The following is a 15,521-nucleotide window of genomic DNA, read 5'->3' as shown; positions in this document are numbered from 1 at the left end:
AAAGTAATAATCGTGGAATTATTTTGTCGATATAATAAACTTCATGTTTAACAAGATGTCAGTTACAGCTCTTTGCACATACATAAATATTCAAAAATGCATTAAAAGTAACAACTATATACTAATTTTTCAAGCATCGGCCGTCAGATTTAACGCAATCTACCGATATACGTCGAATTTAATTTATTTACCTTTTAATTCTTTTATTCGGCACTTAAGAATTTAATTTAAATATTGATGACTAAGTAACACTTGAATATTTTATACATATTTTCCAGTGTTTCTACATATTTTTTAATTTCTTTACCGATAATGCAGAAAGAAACGGAACATGGCATGTTTAAATATAATACTTGCGAATAATATTAATAACAACAGTAGACACGTGTGACTCGTACCTATTGTTGTACATTATAATAATAGCATTATAATAATGATATTGTTATATACTATAATAAGAAACCTCTATAATAACACAGGAGAAAATATAGCTGCGATTATTTGCTCGAATTTAATCAGTGTGCTTAATTAAGTAACCAATTCAGTTGATTAATCAATTTGACCGGCTGACCTATTCAGTTCATTAACCTGCTTGGCAAGTTAATCGCTCAGCTGATTAACTGCGTTAGCTGGTTTGGGAAATACGTTTAGTTAACAAAATTCCAACAGTTTTTATATTTAGAATCAATTTTCGATTTCTGTAGTAATAATCGGTTTTATAAAATTGCAAATTTCTTATACCAAAACATCAACCTATAAAGAACTATACGGAAACACGCTATGAGAAAGTGATAAAGAATTTTGTAACATATCAATTTATAATAAATTTTCTAATTACAAAATAGTTTCAATCGTTAAAAAATAATACAATAATCGAAATTACGATTTTACGGACTTTGGTTCTGTCGGTAAAAATAAATTTGGCGTAAATAAACACGTGTTACTAATTTTTTGTATATTGTTTTATTTTTCATCAACATTGCGATAATCATTCTTTCTTTAATATTTTAATTAACGAATCTACACCAGATGCAAATTACAATTCGATAACTTCAATTTCTTCTTCAAAAATCCTTTTCTTCGAAGAGCAGAATAATTTTTTGTAATTACATTTTTTAAATTATTTGTCGGCTGCTGTTACAATATCATTTGGTGAATCTTACTTATTGTTAGTCGTCTTTGAGAATCGATCGATCGTTTACAATATTTCTTTCCCATTAACGCGATATAGAGAAAATTCATTAGTCAGAAATTTTCTTTCACTCTTAAACGAATAACCAATTCGTTGATACATTGGTCTCGTAGAGCGTGAAATTGTATCTAACGAAATTTCTTCGAAAATCTTTACATCTTTTATACCCGAGATCAGTTACGATCAACAGGATCTTAGATCTCGCTTCTCGGTTTAGCGCTCAGAACTCGAGCGATTTATCATCGCTATCTGAGATTCCAGTTATTCTCTTTGCGTCGAACAAAACGCTCCGCTTTAAGTTGTCAGTGCAGCGAGTAAACCCACGAGATGCACGGACTGTTTTGCTTACGGTGACGGTAAGCGAATACGATAAAAACTGGCGAAAGCGTGGAAAGCAGAGAAACGAGATCGACGAGATTTCCAGGCTTGAAGGGAGCCACCGAAGGTGCGAGATAGTGCATAGCACGAAATGGTGGATGGGGATCAACGGAGCTGGGTAGTCATAAACGACGTGAATCGGAAGAAAAACTGCTAAACGAAAATGCCTGCTCCGGAAGATCGGAAAGAACGATCTAATGGGGAAAATAATGGATTTTCGGCAGTAAAGATCGCCTGCCCAGATCAGCCGATCCACCCTTGCCCATCTTACCTTCTCGATTTCACTCTTTCCGCAGCCAACGGGCCGACGTAGGAAATGGGACGGTCTCGAGCCCGCGGTTAAATTTGGGACCTGTAGTTTGCCAACGTGAATCGTCCCGCGAGAGTAATCAAATTTGTTTCCTTAACCAGCGTGGCGGTACGTTTCCAACGAGCGTCATTAACACAGTGTTTATCGATCACAGTGTTCTACGCGTCTACAACATAGGGAACAGGCGCAATAGAAAATTTTTCAAGCGGTAAAATATCGATAACTTAAACACCTATTGGGCCTTTTATTGATCATCGGAATCTAACAATTGGAAAATTATATTTTTCTTGCATTATTTTATCGTATTTCAGGACGAATTGCTTGACACAAAGTAAACTGGAACCGATATTGATCAATACCGTATCATCTGTCATTATTTTTACGCATAAGAATTCAAAATACGTACAAGAATTTGGTACATTAAAAATATTCTTTTCAACTTCGATCTAAAGATATCCTTTTTAACTAGATCTTTTTCAGTTCCTTTTAACTTTAGTTGCGAGAAAATCGCAATTAAAGTTTCAACTTTCGAAATTTTTGAAAATACGCGTAATTTCTCGAGGTACCGTTGGTTGGCAATTTCCGCACTATAAATTTCATTTCTAGCCCAGCGAACAAAATAGTCGATCTTTTCCGTTGATTTGGTACGTTGATGTGGGTGCATCGCTCTACAAGACATCCACGGTGTGTTCCATGTGTGTTAGCTCTGATCCATCAAGGGCCATAAAGAACCGAATCCTCGGGAGTTCGCGTGGCAGAAATTCGCAAAAATTGAAAACCGTGATACCAGTAAAGATTACACGGTGTTCCCTTGTCGGGTTCCCGGTCGCTATCCAGTATCGTCAGGGTGAAGCACGAGGATTTTCCAGCAGCGCTGCAATTGACCGGACGCATTATCGAGGCTTCCTGCGAGTTAATTGATTGTTTGGAAAATTTTATGCGGAGCCGCTCCCGCGGAGGGAAAATTTACAGTGCTCGGACACGCCAGGCTCCTCGTGCGCGCTGCGTGAATTTCATGACGGGAGTACACTGACTGTTCGCAGGTATGCCTGCATATGGTTAACCCACCGTGGAGGTAAAAAAAATATATTAGGAAAAAATATATATGTATTTAACTGCGGTATACCAGGCGCGCGAAACTTTCTCCTCTGTTCTCGAACCTTCCAGGAATGTTGCATCGCGTGACGCAGTCCTGGACGAAATTCTATTCGGACATTTTCGCGTCCCTGAGGTTGCTTTTAAAGCTCGGAGGCTTGTGCCGTATAAAACTCGAACATTTCGTTCATTCCCCCTTAGTTCTATATTTAAAAGCGTTTCCCTTGTGTTATGCATTTCGTATGTTTTAACGTTCCTTTTGCTTCCTTCGCTTTGTGTACACTTCGTGCGATTTCACCGGTGTTGAATTGTTGATCGCAGTTCGGGTCCCTGGCAAATAAGACCGAAGAATTCATACGGACGGTAATTAATCGTACGCAGCGTTATCGTCGTTTGGGATTACCGGATCGAGAGCACTTGTAAAAACTTTTAAATGTTTCCCGAGACGTTCCGCGAGACTTCTCGCGCAGTAGCACGCAATTTCAGTCGTTGAAACCGTTCGAGGTATTTCATTTCTCCGCGAGTATCGTGTTACACGAATCTGAAATATTTGCAACGATGCTCCAGAAATATATTTATCGTTCCATTTTGAACGTACGCAAAACTTACCGTTCTGAATTTGAAATTCCACTCGTTGTGTATAATTCTATGATATCTTTCCCTTTGTGCGACGTTATTTGTATAATTCTATAATATCTTTCCTATTGTGGAAACTTATTTGTATAATTCTACAGTATCTTTCCTTCGGTTCAAAATCACACCGCGGTTGTACGAATTCCACCGATACGCTTCATCGCGCGACCAACGGAACAACCGTTCGAAAGCAAAAACATCGGGTTCAAATTCTCCCGATGTCTCTTCGGTTTAAACCGAAGGGATGTTCTAAATCCCAACGGGAGCTACCTTCGCCGGTAATAAAAGACGCGGGAGCCAGTCAGACGGGAGAATTAACGGCACAACATGTTCGTGCGTGCATGTTCGAGCCCAGATGCTGCTGCGCTATAAGTACACAAAGCTCAGAATTCGAAGAGGAAGGAGGGTCGTTGGAACAGCGTGGAAATCTAGCACGAGAGGAAACGTATAGAACCACGAGGAGTCGGAGAAGCGGTAGCGTGCAGTCTATCGGAGATTAGCGGGTCGATCCATTAGGGAGTGATTTAGCTCGACGGTCCCCGAACGCACGGTGCCACTAGCCGCGTGGCGCGTGTAGTCTGTACAGCTCCGGTATCGTACACATGCTTGGCATGCCAAAAGTCATCACCGGCCGACATCGGTACCGTGGCAGTCGATGCAACAACTATCTCGATCCTTAACGTTAAGTATGGGCTACCGTGGCCAGCTACGAAAGGTCAGTCGGCTCGGACGCGCATGCGCGGTCGGTGGTTAGCGGTCAGTAGCGAGCATAATCAGCCGAAATGAAGTACGCGCGCGTACAGGGGAAAGGGGAAGGAGGTACATTCCACGAGGACCTTGAGCGCCAAGTATGCAGCCATCGCCGCCACCGCCGCCCTTAAGAGCGCTTCTCTTCTACCGGATGAATTCCGTGTAAGAGGTGCATTTACCCTTTCCTCTTGATCGCCGAGCGACCGGATCGTTGGGACTGACGCGGATCGTAGGTTAGGGAACGCGGAGCGAACTGGACGATAGAGGGTGAACCGGTAGAGTGGAGAAGGTTCCCGGTGCGGTCCCAGGGGCGCGATGTGTCGTGCCTAATTACAATGTCCAACGCTTCCCTCTGTCCAAACACAAACAGCGAGGCAAATGCACTCCCGTCGTCACCGAAATGCAGCCCGCTGGATCGCGCCTTGCAATGCTCTGTCAATATCTGTCGATATTGTCGGCCGGGCAAGAGTTACTATTACTTCGGTGGAGAAGGACTGCCGCGATCTACGGAATGGACAATGTCGGCCCTTTGATTAACAGGGCCGACAATTTAAACGGTCATTTCGTTACCAGGTGCTTTCCTTTTTTTTATGGAAACGACGAGCCATTAAGGATCAAAGGGGTATTTCGACGCTTTGGAAACACCATGATTTACTTTTACACGAGATTACATTTTTCCGGTCAGGTTCACCTCGTTAGAGATAAATATTATAATTCGTCCAAAGCAGCGATAGTTTTAATTTTGGTAATACGGAGCGCAAGGAAAATTCCATCGACGCGGTTCAAATCGTAAATATATTATAATAGAAAAGGAACGAAAGACACGTTTGTTTAAAATATGTATAATTGTATTTCTGTGAAACACGAAACAATGTTATTTAAGAAAATAAATTTCTTTTCGCGTGCCAACGGCTACCTATAAATAAATCGTATTCCTTTACTTCGTTCCGTGGACACAATGGTCTTTGTTTAAACATTTTTGATCATTGTAAAATAATTGTACTGTATATTTGTGGCCGGCGACATCGACATCGTAATAAATTGCAGTAAATTAACTCTCGAGGCAAAACGAGTTCGATACTCCTGGCTGAGAGTCTACAAAATATGCTCGTGGAAAATTTTAATCAAATTCATTTTTAAAAAAGGGAACCACATTACCCGTCGAATATATTCAAATTTTAAATTTGTTTTAGAATAGCTCAATATATATTCACGGCAAAATTTATAGCTTAATTAAGTATATTGGAAATGGCGCCGGTATAATAGATATTTAACCTTTGTACATGGAAGGAAAAAACACAAAATTGGCAGAGAATTCCATCTGTGAACATTTACCTCGGAACAATTTATTTCAAAGATGTCTCGATCAAATAACGAATATTTTTTAACGAAGAATTTAATATTATTTTATTTATTTTAACAGTGACGGAACTGAAAGTCGTGCAAAAATTTAAATATATTGCCGGTGTAAAAGAGACACAATAGAGATTGGTGCATTTCCCAGAAACGATATCATTTGGCAATATTAATATCGAAGAGATAGAACATTCATTACGAACATTCGTTGTTGAAATTCTGTTACATCGTTGAAGATATTTTTCAAATTCGTAATATCGATATCTCAAAGATTATTGGACCAAATAACTTGCGCTTCTGCATAAATAGGAAATAAATTTGTTGCTATCGCAGGAAAGACGATTATATCAATATCTGTAATATTTTGTTTATAGCTCCCAAAAGTTGTTAAATTAACGCTGAAAATCGAATTTTACACTATCAAAAGCCATTATTTTGTTAATTAAACGTTATCGTATGTTATTTAACGTAGTTTACACGACAATTGCGTTCGTAAAAGTAAAATAAACTTGGAAAATTGTTCGAAGTAAAAATCAGAAACATCGGTGAGTGAAACGAACGTACTCGTTAGTAGAATTTGTTTAAATTCTCTTTTAAATTTGTCTCTAAGTTACAAAATAACACAAACATGTACATAATTTACGTTTAAGTTATCCACATTACACTGTTTACTCATTTTTTAAATTGAAATTATATTTGAAGTATAACTTACTGTACTTTACGAGTGAAGTGTGTTATATAACTCATTTAAAGATTTTAGTTTCGCGTTCGTATGTTCTTTTTGTTAATTTTCGTTCTGTTTTTGCAAAATGAAAACATTTACCACAATTGTCAGAAATTAAACTCGAAGATTATAATCTAATAGAGTTCAATTTTTCTTATCGTTTTGACAAAGTATCTCTTTATCGTGTTTTCGTAAACTGTTCTAATTATTTGTGTAATTATTGGAATTACTAAAAACAAATTACTAGAATTTTCTGGTACTGATCGAACGATTCACAAACTGCAAGTATCGTGAGAATTCTCATTGATAAAATTAATATTATTTTTCTCTTTGAACAACGTAAAATAATAAACCTTCGTAAAATAACGTTATTCTATCAGAATTGCGACACAAATGTCACTAAAATTAATAGTACGGTATTGCAAATAGCGATTAAGTACGAATATTCCGTCAGATACCATTGTTTTCATATTCAACTGAATTTATCTAACGCTACGATACGTATTACATTACAAATTATCGTATACATTAATATGCATTTGGAATTAATTTCTCACGATTGTGGTAAATGCCCGCTTATTTATTTCGTAATTGTTCAAATGCGTGCATATTCCTCGTGACTCGTCAACAATGGCAAGAAGCATATCAGAAATTTCTTTAGAGGTGGTATTGCGTCGTGCAAACGTTCCCGGACACTTACACTTTTAGATTTTCTTTGGAAAATCAAGTTAAATGTTAGTCATCACGGAGATTTTTTAATCCTTAAGAATTTTACAAATTTTTATAAATACAATGCTAAAGTGCAATCGTAAAACCTAGCACAATTGGTCTAATTGGCTGGTGTAAATTGTTGACGTTATTAACGCTATTTACGATCGTGTAATCGAGATAAAATCTCGGTAAGTGTATAATTCAAAACTACAATCAGAAATTATGTATTTATATCGCGATATTCGCGAAAATCGTACGTGTCCTTGCAGTTTCGTCGCGGAGTATACGTTGCGTTTAGGTGTTACGAATCGTTAGGGGTAAGCAGTGACACGATTGACAAATCGGTGTTCGAGTTTTTCCTCGTGGGGCAGGTTTTTCAAAATCACCTTGCGTGTGAGAGTAGAGTTAATACGATGTAGAGAGGTACCGGGACTTGGGCTCCGGATTGAATATTTGACGAAGAGTTTGTCAATGAGCGTCAAGACCGTGGTTTACAACGAGTCGATCGCTACCGAGGAAAATGAGACGAATATTCCGTGTGCTAAATGTGCACGTGGACGTGAAGAGCGCAGACATTCATGCCGATAAAACAACTTCTGGAGTCTTAATTCCTTGCAAAATTAAACGACCGAAACGTTGATATCTTTGACCATCGATTCTCAAAAAAAAAGCGCGTATCGAGCGAAAGCATCGTAAATCCAGGTTTTGGACGATCTTGACTCCTCTTCGATGAGTGGACTGGGAAAATATTGAATTCGTTCAGTCGCAATCGTTACAATAACTTTGATTAGAGAGAAACGATGTATTGCGAGCGCACGATGGGTCGAAAAGTAAGCGAAGAACGCACCAATGTTAAGAACAAAACTGAAATGGAAGCGTAAGAAATTTGGAAACTTCGAGCCCGACGAAGTAATGGAAAACTCGTGACGAGAGAGGCGGGCGTAATTTTATATCGCACTTTATTCATGAACGATGAAGCTAAATCGAGGTATCGTCATGGGAAAACTAAGGGAGTGGGTACGATTTCGAAATGCGAACCAATTTTCGTCGACGAGATTAATGGTCGACACGAACGAACGGCGCCAAATATCACATATTTTCTGGATAATGTGCAAGCTCGTAAATAATAAAGGTTTCCATGTACTTCTCGCGTAAAAACATGCTTCCGACGAGTGGGCGTAAAATGGCATTCATTAAAAATCTTTATTGAACGCCGGTGCGGCATAATTGAAGCGTGTATTCCAATTTTCACCTATCGATTAAAATATTTAACGTCGATCTTCGCGTTTCGTGTCGTTCGAGAAGGGAACAGGAACCGTAAAGAAAGAAACTCGCCGATTAAAACGAACAAAACGCGACAGCATTGAAACAAGTAGGTACAAATACGCACAATTATTCTTCCATGAAAAGACACAGTTTTTATCGCATATTTTCGAACGTATAAGACAAATTGATAAAACTCACAAAATCAATGTTTGGTCCAAATGTTTCCCAAGTTATAAAATACGAAGTATCGATATAAAAATTACTCGATCGAATTAACCACCGATTTATCGTGGATAGATCGTCCAATGATCAAAATTACAAACGGTTCAACGGACAATTAAACGTCCCTACAATATTTTACCGCGAAAGTTTTAAACGCGCAATTACCGACTTTCGTGTTTCACATCGAAACAAGGTTTTCGCCCGCGTTAGACTACATTTCCACGTCGCTTTAAATAAGAGTGTGCGGTATTAGATTAAAGAAATTGAAAACTGAGCGCAGCTCATTAGGAAAGTTAGCGGTAATTCACGACCGGATGTTAACTTCTCAAATTGGACGTCCGGGTAACGTTTCGAGCGTTCGTTCGACTTGTCGATACCACCGTGCGTTCCCCTTTACCTCAGACTGTCCCGAAGATAGGTCGCGAAGTTAAAAGGCGTTGAACCATACGCTGAAAACGGGAGCACAGGACTCGAGGAGATCATTTCGATCGCGAAATTTTACTGTCCACGCGGCGGCTATCGGAATTGCATAGGTAAACGAGGCAAGAGGACGGCCAATTACGGAAAGCAATTACCGGGAGCAATTAACGCGAAAGTTACAATAAGTAATTAGCGCCCTTGCGAGTAGTTACTTGTAATTAACTTACGCTCAGCTGCGTTTTTCCGTTATTACGTATTTTTCGACGCAAAGCTACTGCCGGTTCCTGGCACGGGACCGCGACTGCGCCCAACGCCCGAGGTAAATGGAACCCTGGACTCGAAATATTTTTTCACCGGCTCCGCGGAACGTATTAGACGTTATTATATTGTATATACGGCTGGCACACCTGGAACAAAATTTCCGAATAATTCTTTTGCCACTCCAAGATTAATTTTGAGAACGAATTGGACGAAAGAGAACCGTTTCCTCAAGGTCGACGTTTTTCGAGTATCGAGGATCAACGTGTTTCTCTCGTTTTTACATCCTTTATCCAACAGCTGACACCAAGCCGTACAAAATCAATTCATCGGTGTAGTTCAATACGATCTTGAACACTCTTGGATTGTATTGTTTGCTGTTCGATTGAGTCAGATTTTAATGCGCTTAGTTGAACAGTTTTATTTTGTTAGGTAGATTAGAACAAAGGCATACGTTCGTTGTCCAAATTTGTTGGGAACACGAAAAGGATTTCTCTCGGCATAAGAGTATTTCTTATTAATTTCGTATATAGTACACGTGTAATTGATTCAAAGTACCCTTTTTGCGCTCTTCTAGGGAAGAGTGCGCTCACGATAAGGTGTGCTCGATATCCTACCGCGAACAGTTGTGCGGACCAGTTTCGTTAGAGAACGAGATTTTCAATCGACTGTTTTTCCGTTCGCGATCGTTAGTAACACGTAGATCATTTTCTTACCATTCACTGAAAAATAATAAATTTCAACCAACATTTTGGAATACGTTTACCAATAATCACGTTCGTTGCACTGGAAATTTACTTCTAGATTCGTCCGATAACTTATACAGTAGTGTCGCGAAAGAACGTAGCATCTTTATTATGCATACCATATTCACCATCTCCCTTCTTTTGTCGCAAAATTACCGTTACAGTGTATACTTTCACATTCTCCAAAGTTTCGAAAGAGAGTAGAACTATAACCAAAGTAAACATATGGAAATCTACATTCCGCGACGGTAACACTTGGACCGTGAATGTTAATAAAATTTATGGTACGTACCATCTTATCGCCTTTCTCTCGATGCCAACAAAAGCAACGCAGCGTTATATTGTACTGCTTCGCGATAAACACGGACAGAGGTATTGTTGAAGGGTTACGGATGAACGTCGCATATCATGAACTGCGCACACGTATTCGTACTTACATGTATGAACGAATATGCACGCATCTCGCAAATAAACGTACGTGATAAGGTTTACGACGTTCATTCAGCGAGAGCATTTGTTCTATTTCAGTAGCCACAGAAGGCAGTTGATTGCACAATGACGCTAAGCTCCGAAAGAGGTCCCAACTCTCTCGTTGGACACGCGTCATTAACAGTGTTGTTACCTACCACCGTTTCGTACGGGCGTATACGTTTTATTGGAAATTTACGGAGGGTTATCAACGTCGAATTACCCCAATTGTGTTAAAAGCAAGGTTCGAAGGAATAAACGAAACGAAACTTTATTATTATAATATCATTTTCTTGTCAACGTTTATCTTAATCTCTCATCGTGTTCAGAGTCGTTTCGCCGTTATCTCGTAATCCTGGCCCGTTCGGAGCATCGTGTTTCTTCTCGGCTCAATTTCGTCGTAAATTAAAGAAAATACGGTGTAACCGTACTGTTTCCGCATGGTCTCTTAATATCGTCGCGGCACATCATAAACCGTACGGCGCGACGGAAACCGACGCGGGATAGGATAAGTTTGTCCGGATTCCGAGTCCTCCCGGTCTTGAACTTTCTCCAGCTTCCTTCGCTCCAGTGTATCCCAATCCTATGTACGGTTAAAGTTCGCTCGTTGACGGTCACGAGCCGTGTTCGCGGCGCACGTCGTGAGTCGGTTGCGGGAGAATCATGGTAGCGAGCAGACAAGGGGTTACCGTACGATTTGGAAGAAAAGGATAGCGCGGAGCTGAGAAGGGAAGGGAAATGGTTAAGCGAGGGAGCCGTACTCAAGGGGTCTGCCAGAGCTTGAGAGAAGGTATTGAGATCCGGTTGGCATAGCTAATGCTCAAATATGTCATAGTTTGGTGGGATGCGGTCAGAATTATACATGGTTCGAGATATACGCGCGAGTTACCTCATTCTCCTTCATTGCTCCCTCCGTATGTACTCCCCCTTTATCCCCGTACCTTTCTTCTCCCAGTCTTGCGCTACAGCGGTTGTATTCTCCGCGTCTACCTGCCCCGTACCCCCGATGTGCGGTTCCTTCTTCTCTCCGTCAGCAAGGCCTCCACAGTTCATGCACTACCACCATCGCCACCCACCAATTCACTATCCTGCTGTGACGTACATCGCGACCCGTAACGCGGGGAGTTACTCGGTTAGTTTAGATTCGCTAAAGCAAGTTTTGATGTCGTGCTTGCCTACTCTCCTGCCCCCTCTCCTTAGGTTTCCCAGTCGAATCTCTGTCAGCCGCTCCTCTATCCCTGGCCGCTGAATTTCCTTCGGGAACCCTGCCACTACCTTTCACGGCAGCCAGCCTGCAGCGACTCACGCAGCCAACCTCCTACTTCTACCACCACCCCTTTCAGACAACCCCTACCCAGAATTCCCGAATTCGCCACTACCGTCGACACATTACTAATGCCGAACTGGTCGTAATAGATTGGATGCCTGAAACTTGGATACGTCAACTAATGTGCCGGGCCAACCCCTTTCACTCGTCACCTCCCTTACCACCCCTGAACGTCTTTTCTGCTCGCTTCCTTCGTATTTTGCCCAGCGGCACCCTGAAATTTCGGAAATTTTAACTGGTTAGCGATTTTAACTACTTTTTCGAAGATAACGGTGATTCTCTTAGATACTTTACGCGACAAGCGTAAGAATTGTTAACGTATACTTTACGAGTTCGTTCGACCATTCGTTGCGCAGTGACGCTACGCTTGATTATTAATTCCAAGTAATTAATTATATAGATATTAATTTTACTGCTTCAATTCGAAAGACGTAACTACTGTAGCCATTGATTGCTTCAGTGAACCAAAAAAAAAATTTTGGTTGTCTCTGATGCACGAATTTTGGAGTCGTACGTACGTATATTTTATTGTGACTTATCGCCGATTGTACGATTAATATTTAAAATTGAAAATAACCGGACGTACGAACTTGCGTACAAGATACGTATTCGTGTTCGAATCGTGTCGTTCAACGGAAACCGTGCTTGTACGTACATTACTGTAGCAATTTTAAGAATTGTATATACATTGAAATATTACAATAACAGAGATACAATCGATAAGAAGGTACAATGGGTAAAATTTTGAAAATTACATTCAGTTTACTCCGTTTCGCATTGTCCAGTATGCAAGCTGAATTAGTTCGATGATCGAACGCCACCGTTGATTATACAAAGGATGTTTCAATGATAAATATTATGTTTCGATAATATTATTCGTAACACGTTTGCGATATATACCGTGCATATATTGTACATAATACGTTACGATAAAGTATAGAATTAACATTTCTGGCACATCCTTCTGCTATTTGTGCAAATCACGACTGAGAAAGCAGATACGTGTTTTCTAAATTGTCGTTTAATTGTGTCATTTTTGACAGAAGTAACGGTTGACGAAATTTTAATAATCTCGTTAAACTGCCTTATAAAACTCCATCTAATTTCTTAAGTGAAAACTGCACCACGAAATATTATTTCTCATTTCGATCGACCGATATTTTACCTAGATCGAATAACCCGACACTTACTTGCTCTGGCCACAAGAGAATAAATTTTAATCACCCGATTAAGTACAGGGCGACACATTGACACAGTTTTCATAGCAAGAAAAACTGAACCTCTCTACTGTACCAATCGCAATAAGGTACCATCGACGAAACAAACGACAAACTGAGCTCTCCGTGTGCTGCAACATTGTATTATATATAGAAACTTTAAAGTCGGTTTCGAGAAACGTTCGACACGATGTGTGCACAATACCTTAAAACTTACTCGATCGATCGACTGGACATTTGAATACGTTGCAGAGAATACATTCGTTGAAAGAACGAACCACCATGAACCCAAAATCTTGATTATGTATTTTCGTTTCTTTTAACCGACTCGAGGAATAGAAAAAAGTGCCATTTTCGTATCTTTTCAAATTTTGACATCACCGAGGTTCACTGTACGGATAATTATACGATCGACGAGTTTCGCGATTTTCATCCACCAGAGTAACGGTTTACCCGAAACCACGCACATCGTTGAGGTAGATTTCGGTTCCTCGTTGCGTTCTGAATCGAGAAAACCGATGATGAAACATTGTTTCGAAAGAACTCTTCGCGAATTAAGAAGAAAGGAAGAAGAAACGACGAAGAGCCGTAAATTTTCGGCCCGAAATACTTTCCCCTTGTTCGTTGTCCACTGCTCGATTTCCTTTCTACGTTCCATCGAGTTCCCTTATCGTTCCAAGAAATGGAAGCGGAAGCTTTACGATCGGTAACTGTAACTGGTACGAGAAGGAAGCAGAGAGGACCGTCGAGACAGTGGCCGGGACGATAGCGATGAGAAATAAAGAATTTCTTATGCGCGAGATGATGTCTATTCCGCAATGCGGTCCTAAGCGTGCAGCTGAACGGTGCGATCGCTAAGGAAAGTGCGCTGGCATTTCGCTATGTAACGAGGGGAATTAACCCCAAGTTTAAGCGCGATACAGCCGCCAACTTTACTTTACTTACCTACCCCGTGTCCTATACCACCGGGTTCACCCCGTCGCCACCACCTTCCACCTTCGTAGCAGTTCGCTCACCCTTTCCCGCTTACCTCCTTTCTCTGTGGCTCTCTCTGTTCGCGCGACACAAGCATAGTCTCTCCACCGCTCGTTACCCCGAATTATACTTGCTCGGGACTTCCCGAGGTACGGTACAGCGAGCGCGATCGTGCGTGGCGAGTAATTCCCGGGCAAAATTATTAATACGACCGAGAAGCGGCTCGGTACGTTGTTTCTGGATTTGCATTCACGATTGCCGACGGTCTATCACTCGTCCCGACGCTGTCCCGGACACCGTTGCAAAGTCAATGGAGGAACAATGCCGCAGAACCTACTCCGTGACGTCGCGGTTATCTTGTTACCCTTTAGAGGATGCGTCACTTGCCGCGGTGTTTCCGCGTTATTGTCGATGATGACTGATAGCGATACTGTGAATTACGCGTGGGACTGCACGTTTGTTTGCCGCGTTAAGCAGATAGCTCGATACGCAGATCGGTGGTGCGTGGCATGTAAAAGAGGGCACGGATTTATTGCATAGGGCTGCGCGGTGGTTCGGGATGTACCGATACCTGGTTATGCGAATAATTTGAATCGTCGCTTTGCGTTAAATAATTTCGATCCGAGAATTTCGTTCGTTATCGTTGAACGTTTCCACCGTTTCGGTTTTTCGTTTTCGGGAGTGAAATATCTACTCAGTCTAGAACACGATGAGAAAATACGTGTTACCAATTCTGTCTAATCCGAATCGATGTAATTATCGATTTAGAGGCGATTTTATTGCGGATAAATAAGTATGTCTTTTGTGTCTAAGTTTTTTTCTTATATACTTTGCAATTTCACGTATCTGTATTCTTTTTCCATTCGAGTGTGTTAATTTTTGAAGAGGATTATAATACAGTCTTGATCTTATTGCCTGGAGATTCACGCATTTTGTACGATATTTATTCTTAGGTACTGAAAAACAAATTAAAGTTTCATCTTTTTTTTTACTCGCTTACGAGAAGAATAATCGCTTCCTTCGAAACGAATTTTAGACAAATATTGATCACTAGTGTAATATACATTTGTACTGCACCAGAAAAGGGCAACTGAGGTTACGCACAAGTTTTTTTTCTAAATTCTCTGTTTATTTTGGAGTAAATCGGTTAATTTAAAAATCTTGATACAATGTAAAGTAAATGTAACTTCGAAGCGACGAGATTTTCCTTTCTACCTTAATTTGTATCTTTCGATAATATTTTCTATTCGATTTGCAAGGAATTCGATCCATTAAAAGCGATAAAATTAATTTTAAATTAATTAAAATAATCATAACAAATATTTTTTGGGTATTAATTCCGGGTGTAGACATTCTTTTCTACTTTAGGAGGAAGCATTTGAAAAAGTTCGAAACTCATTTCTCTGCGCGAATGAAATTTACACATAACAGTTTGCTTTCAACGATCGTACAACTTTCTAATATTATTAAACG

The sequence above is a fragment of the Ptiloglossa arizonensis genome, chromosome 1, assembly GCF_051014685.1.
Source record: "Ptiloglossa arizonensis isolate GNS036 chromosome 1, iyPtiAriz1_principal, whole genome shotgun sequence".
Lineage (NCBI taxonomy): Eukaryota > Metazoa > Arthropoda > Insecta > Hymenoptera > Colletidae > Ptiloglossa > Ptiloglossa arizonensis.
This window is presented reverse-complemented; position numbering follows the sequence as displayed.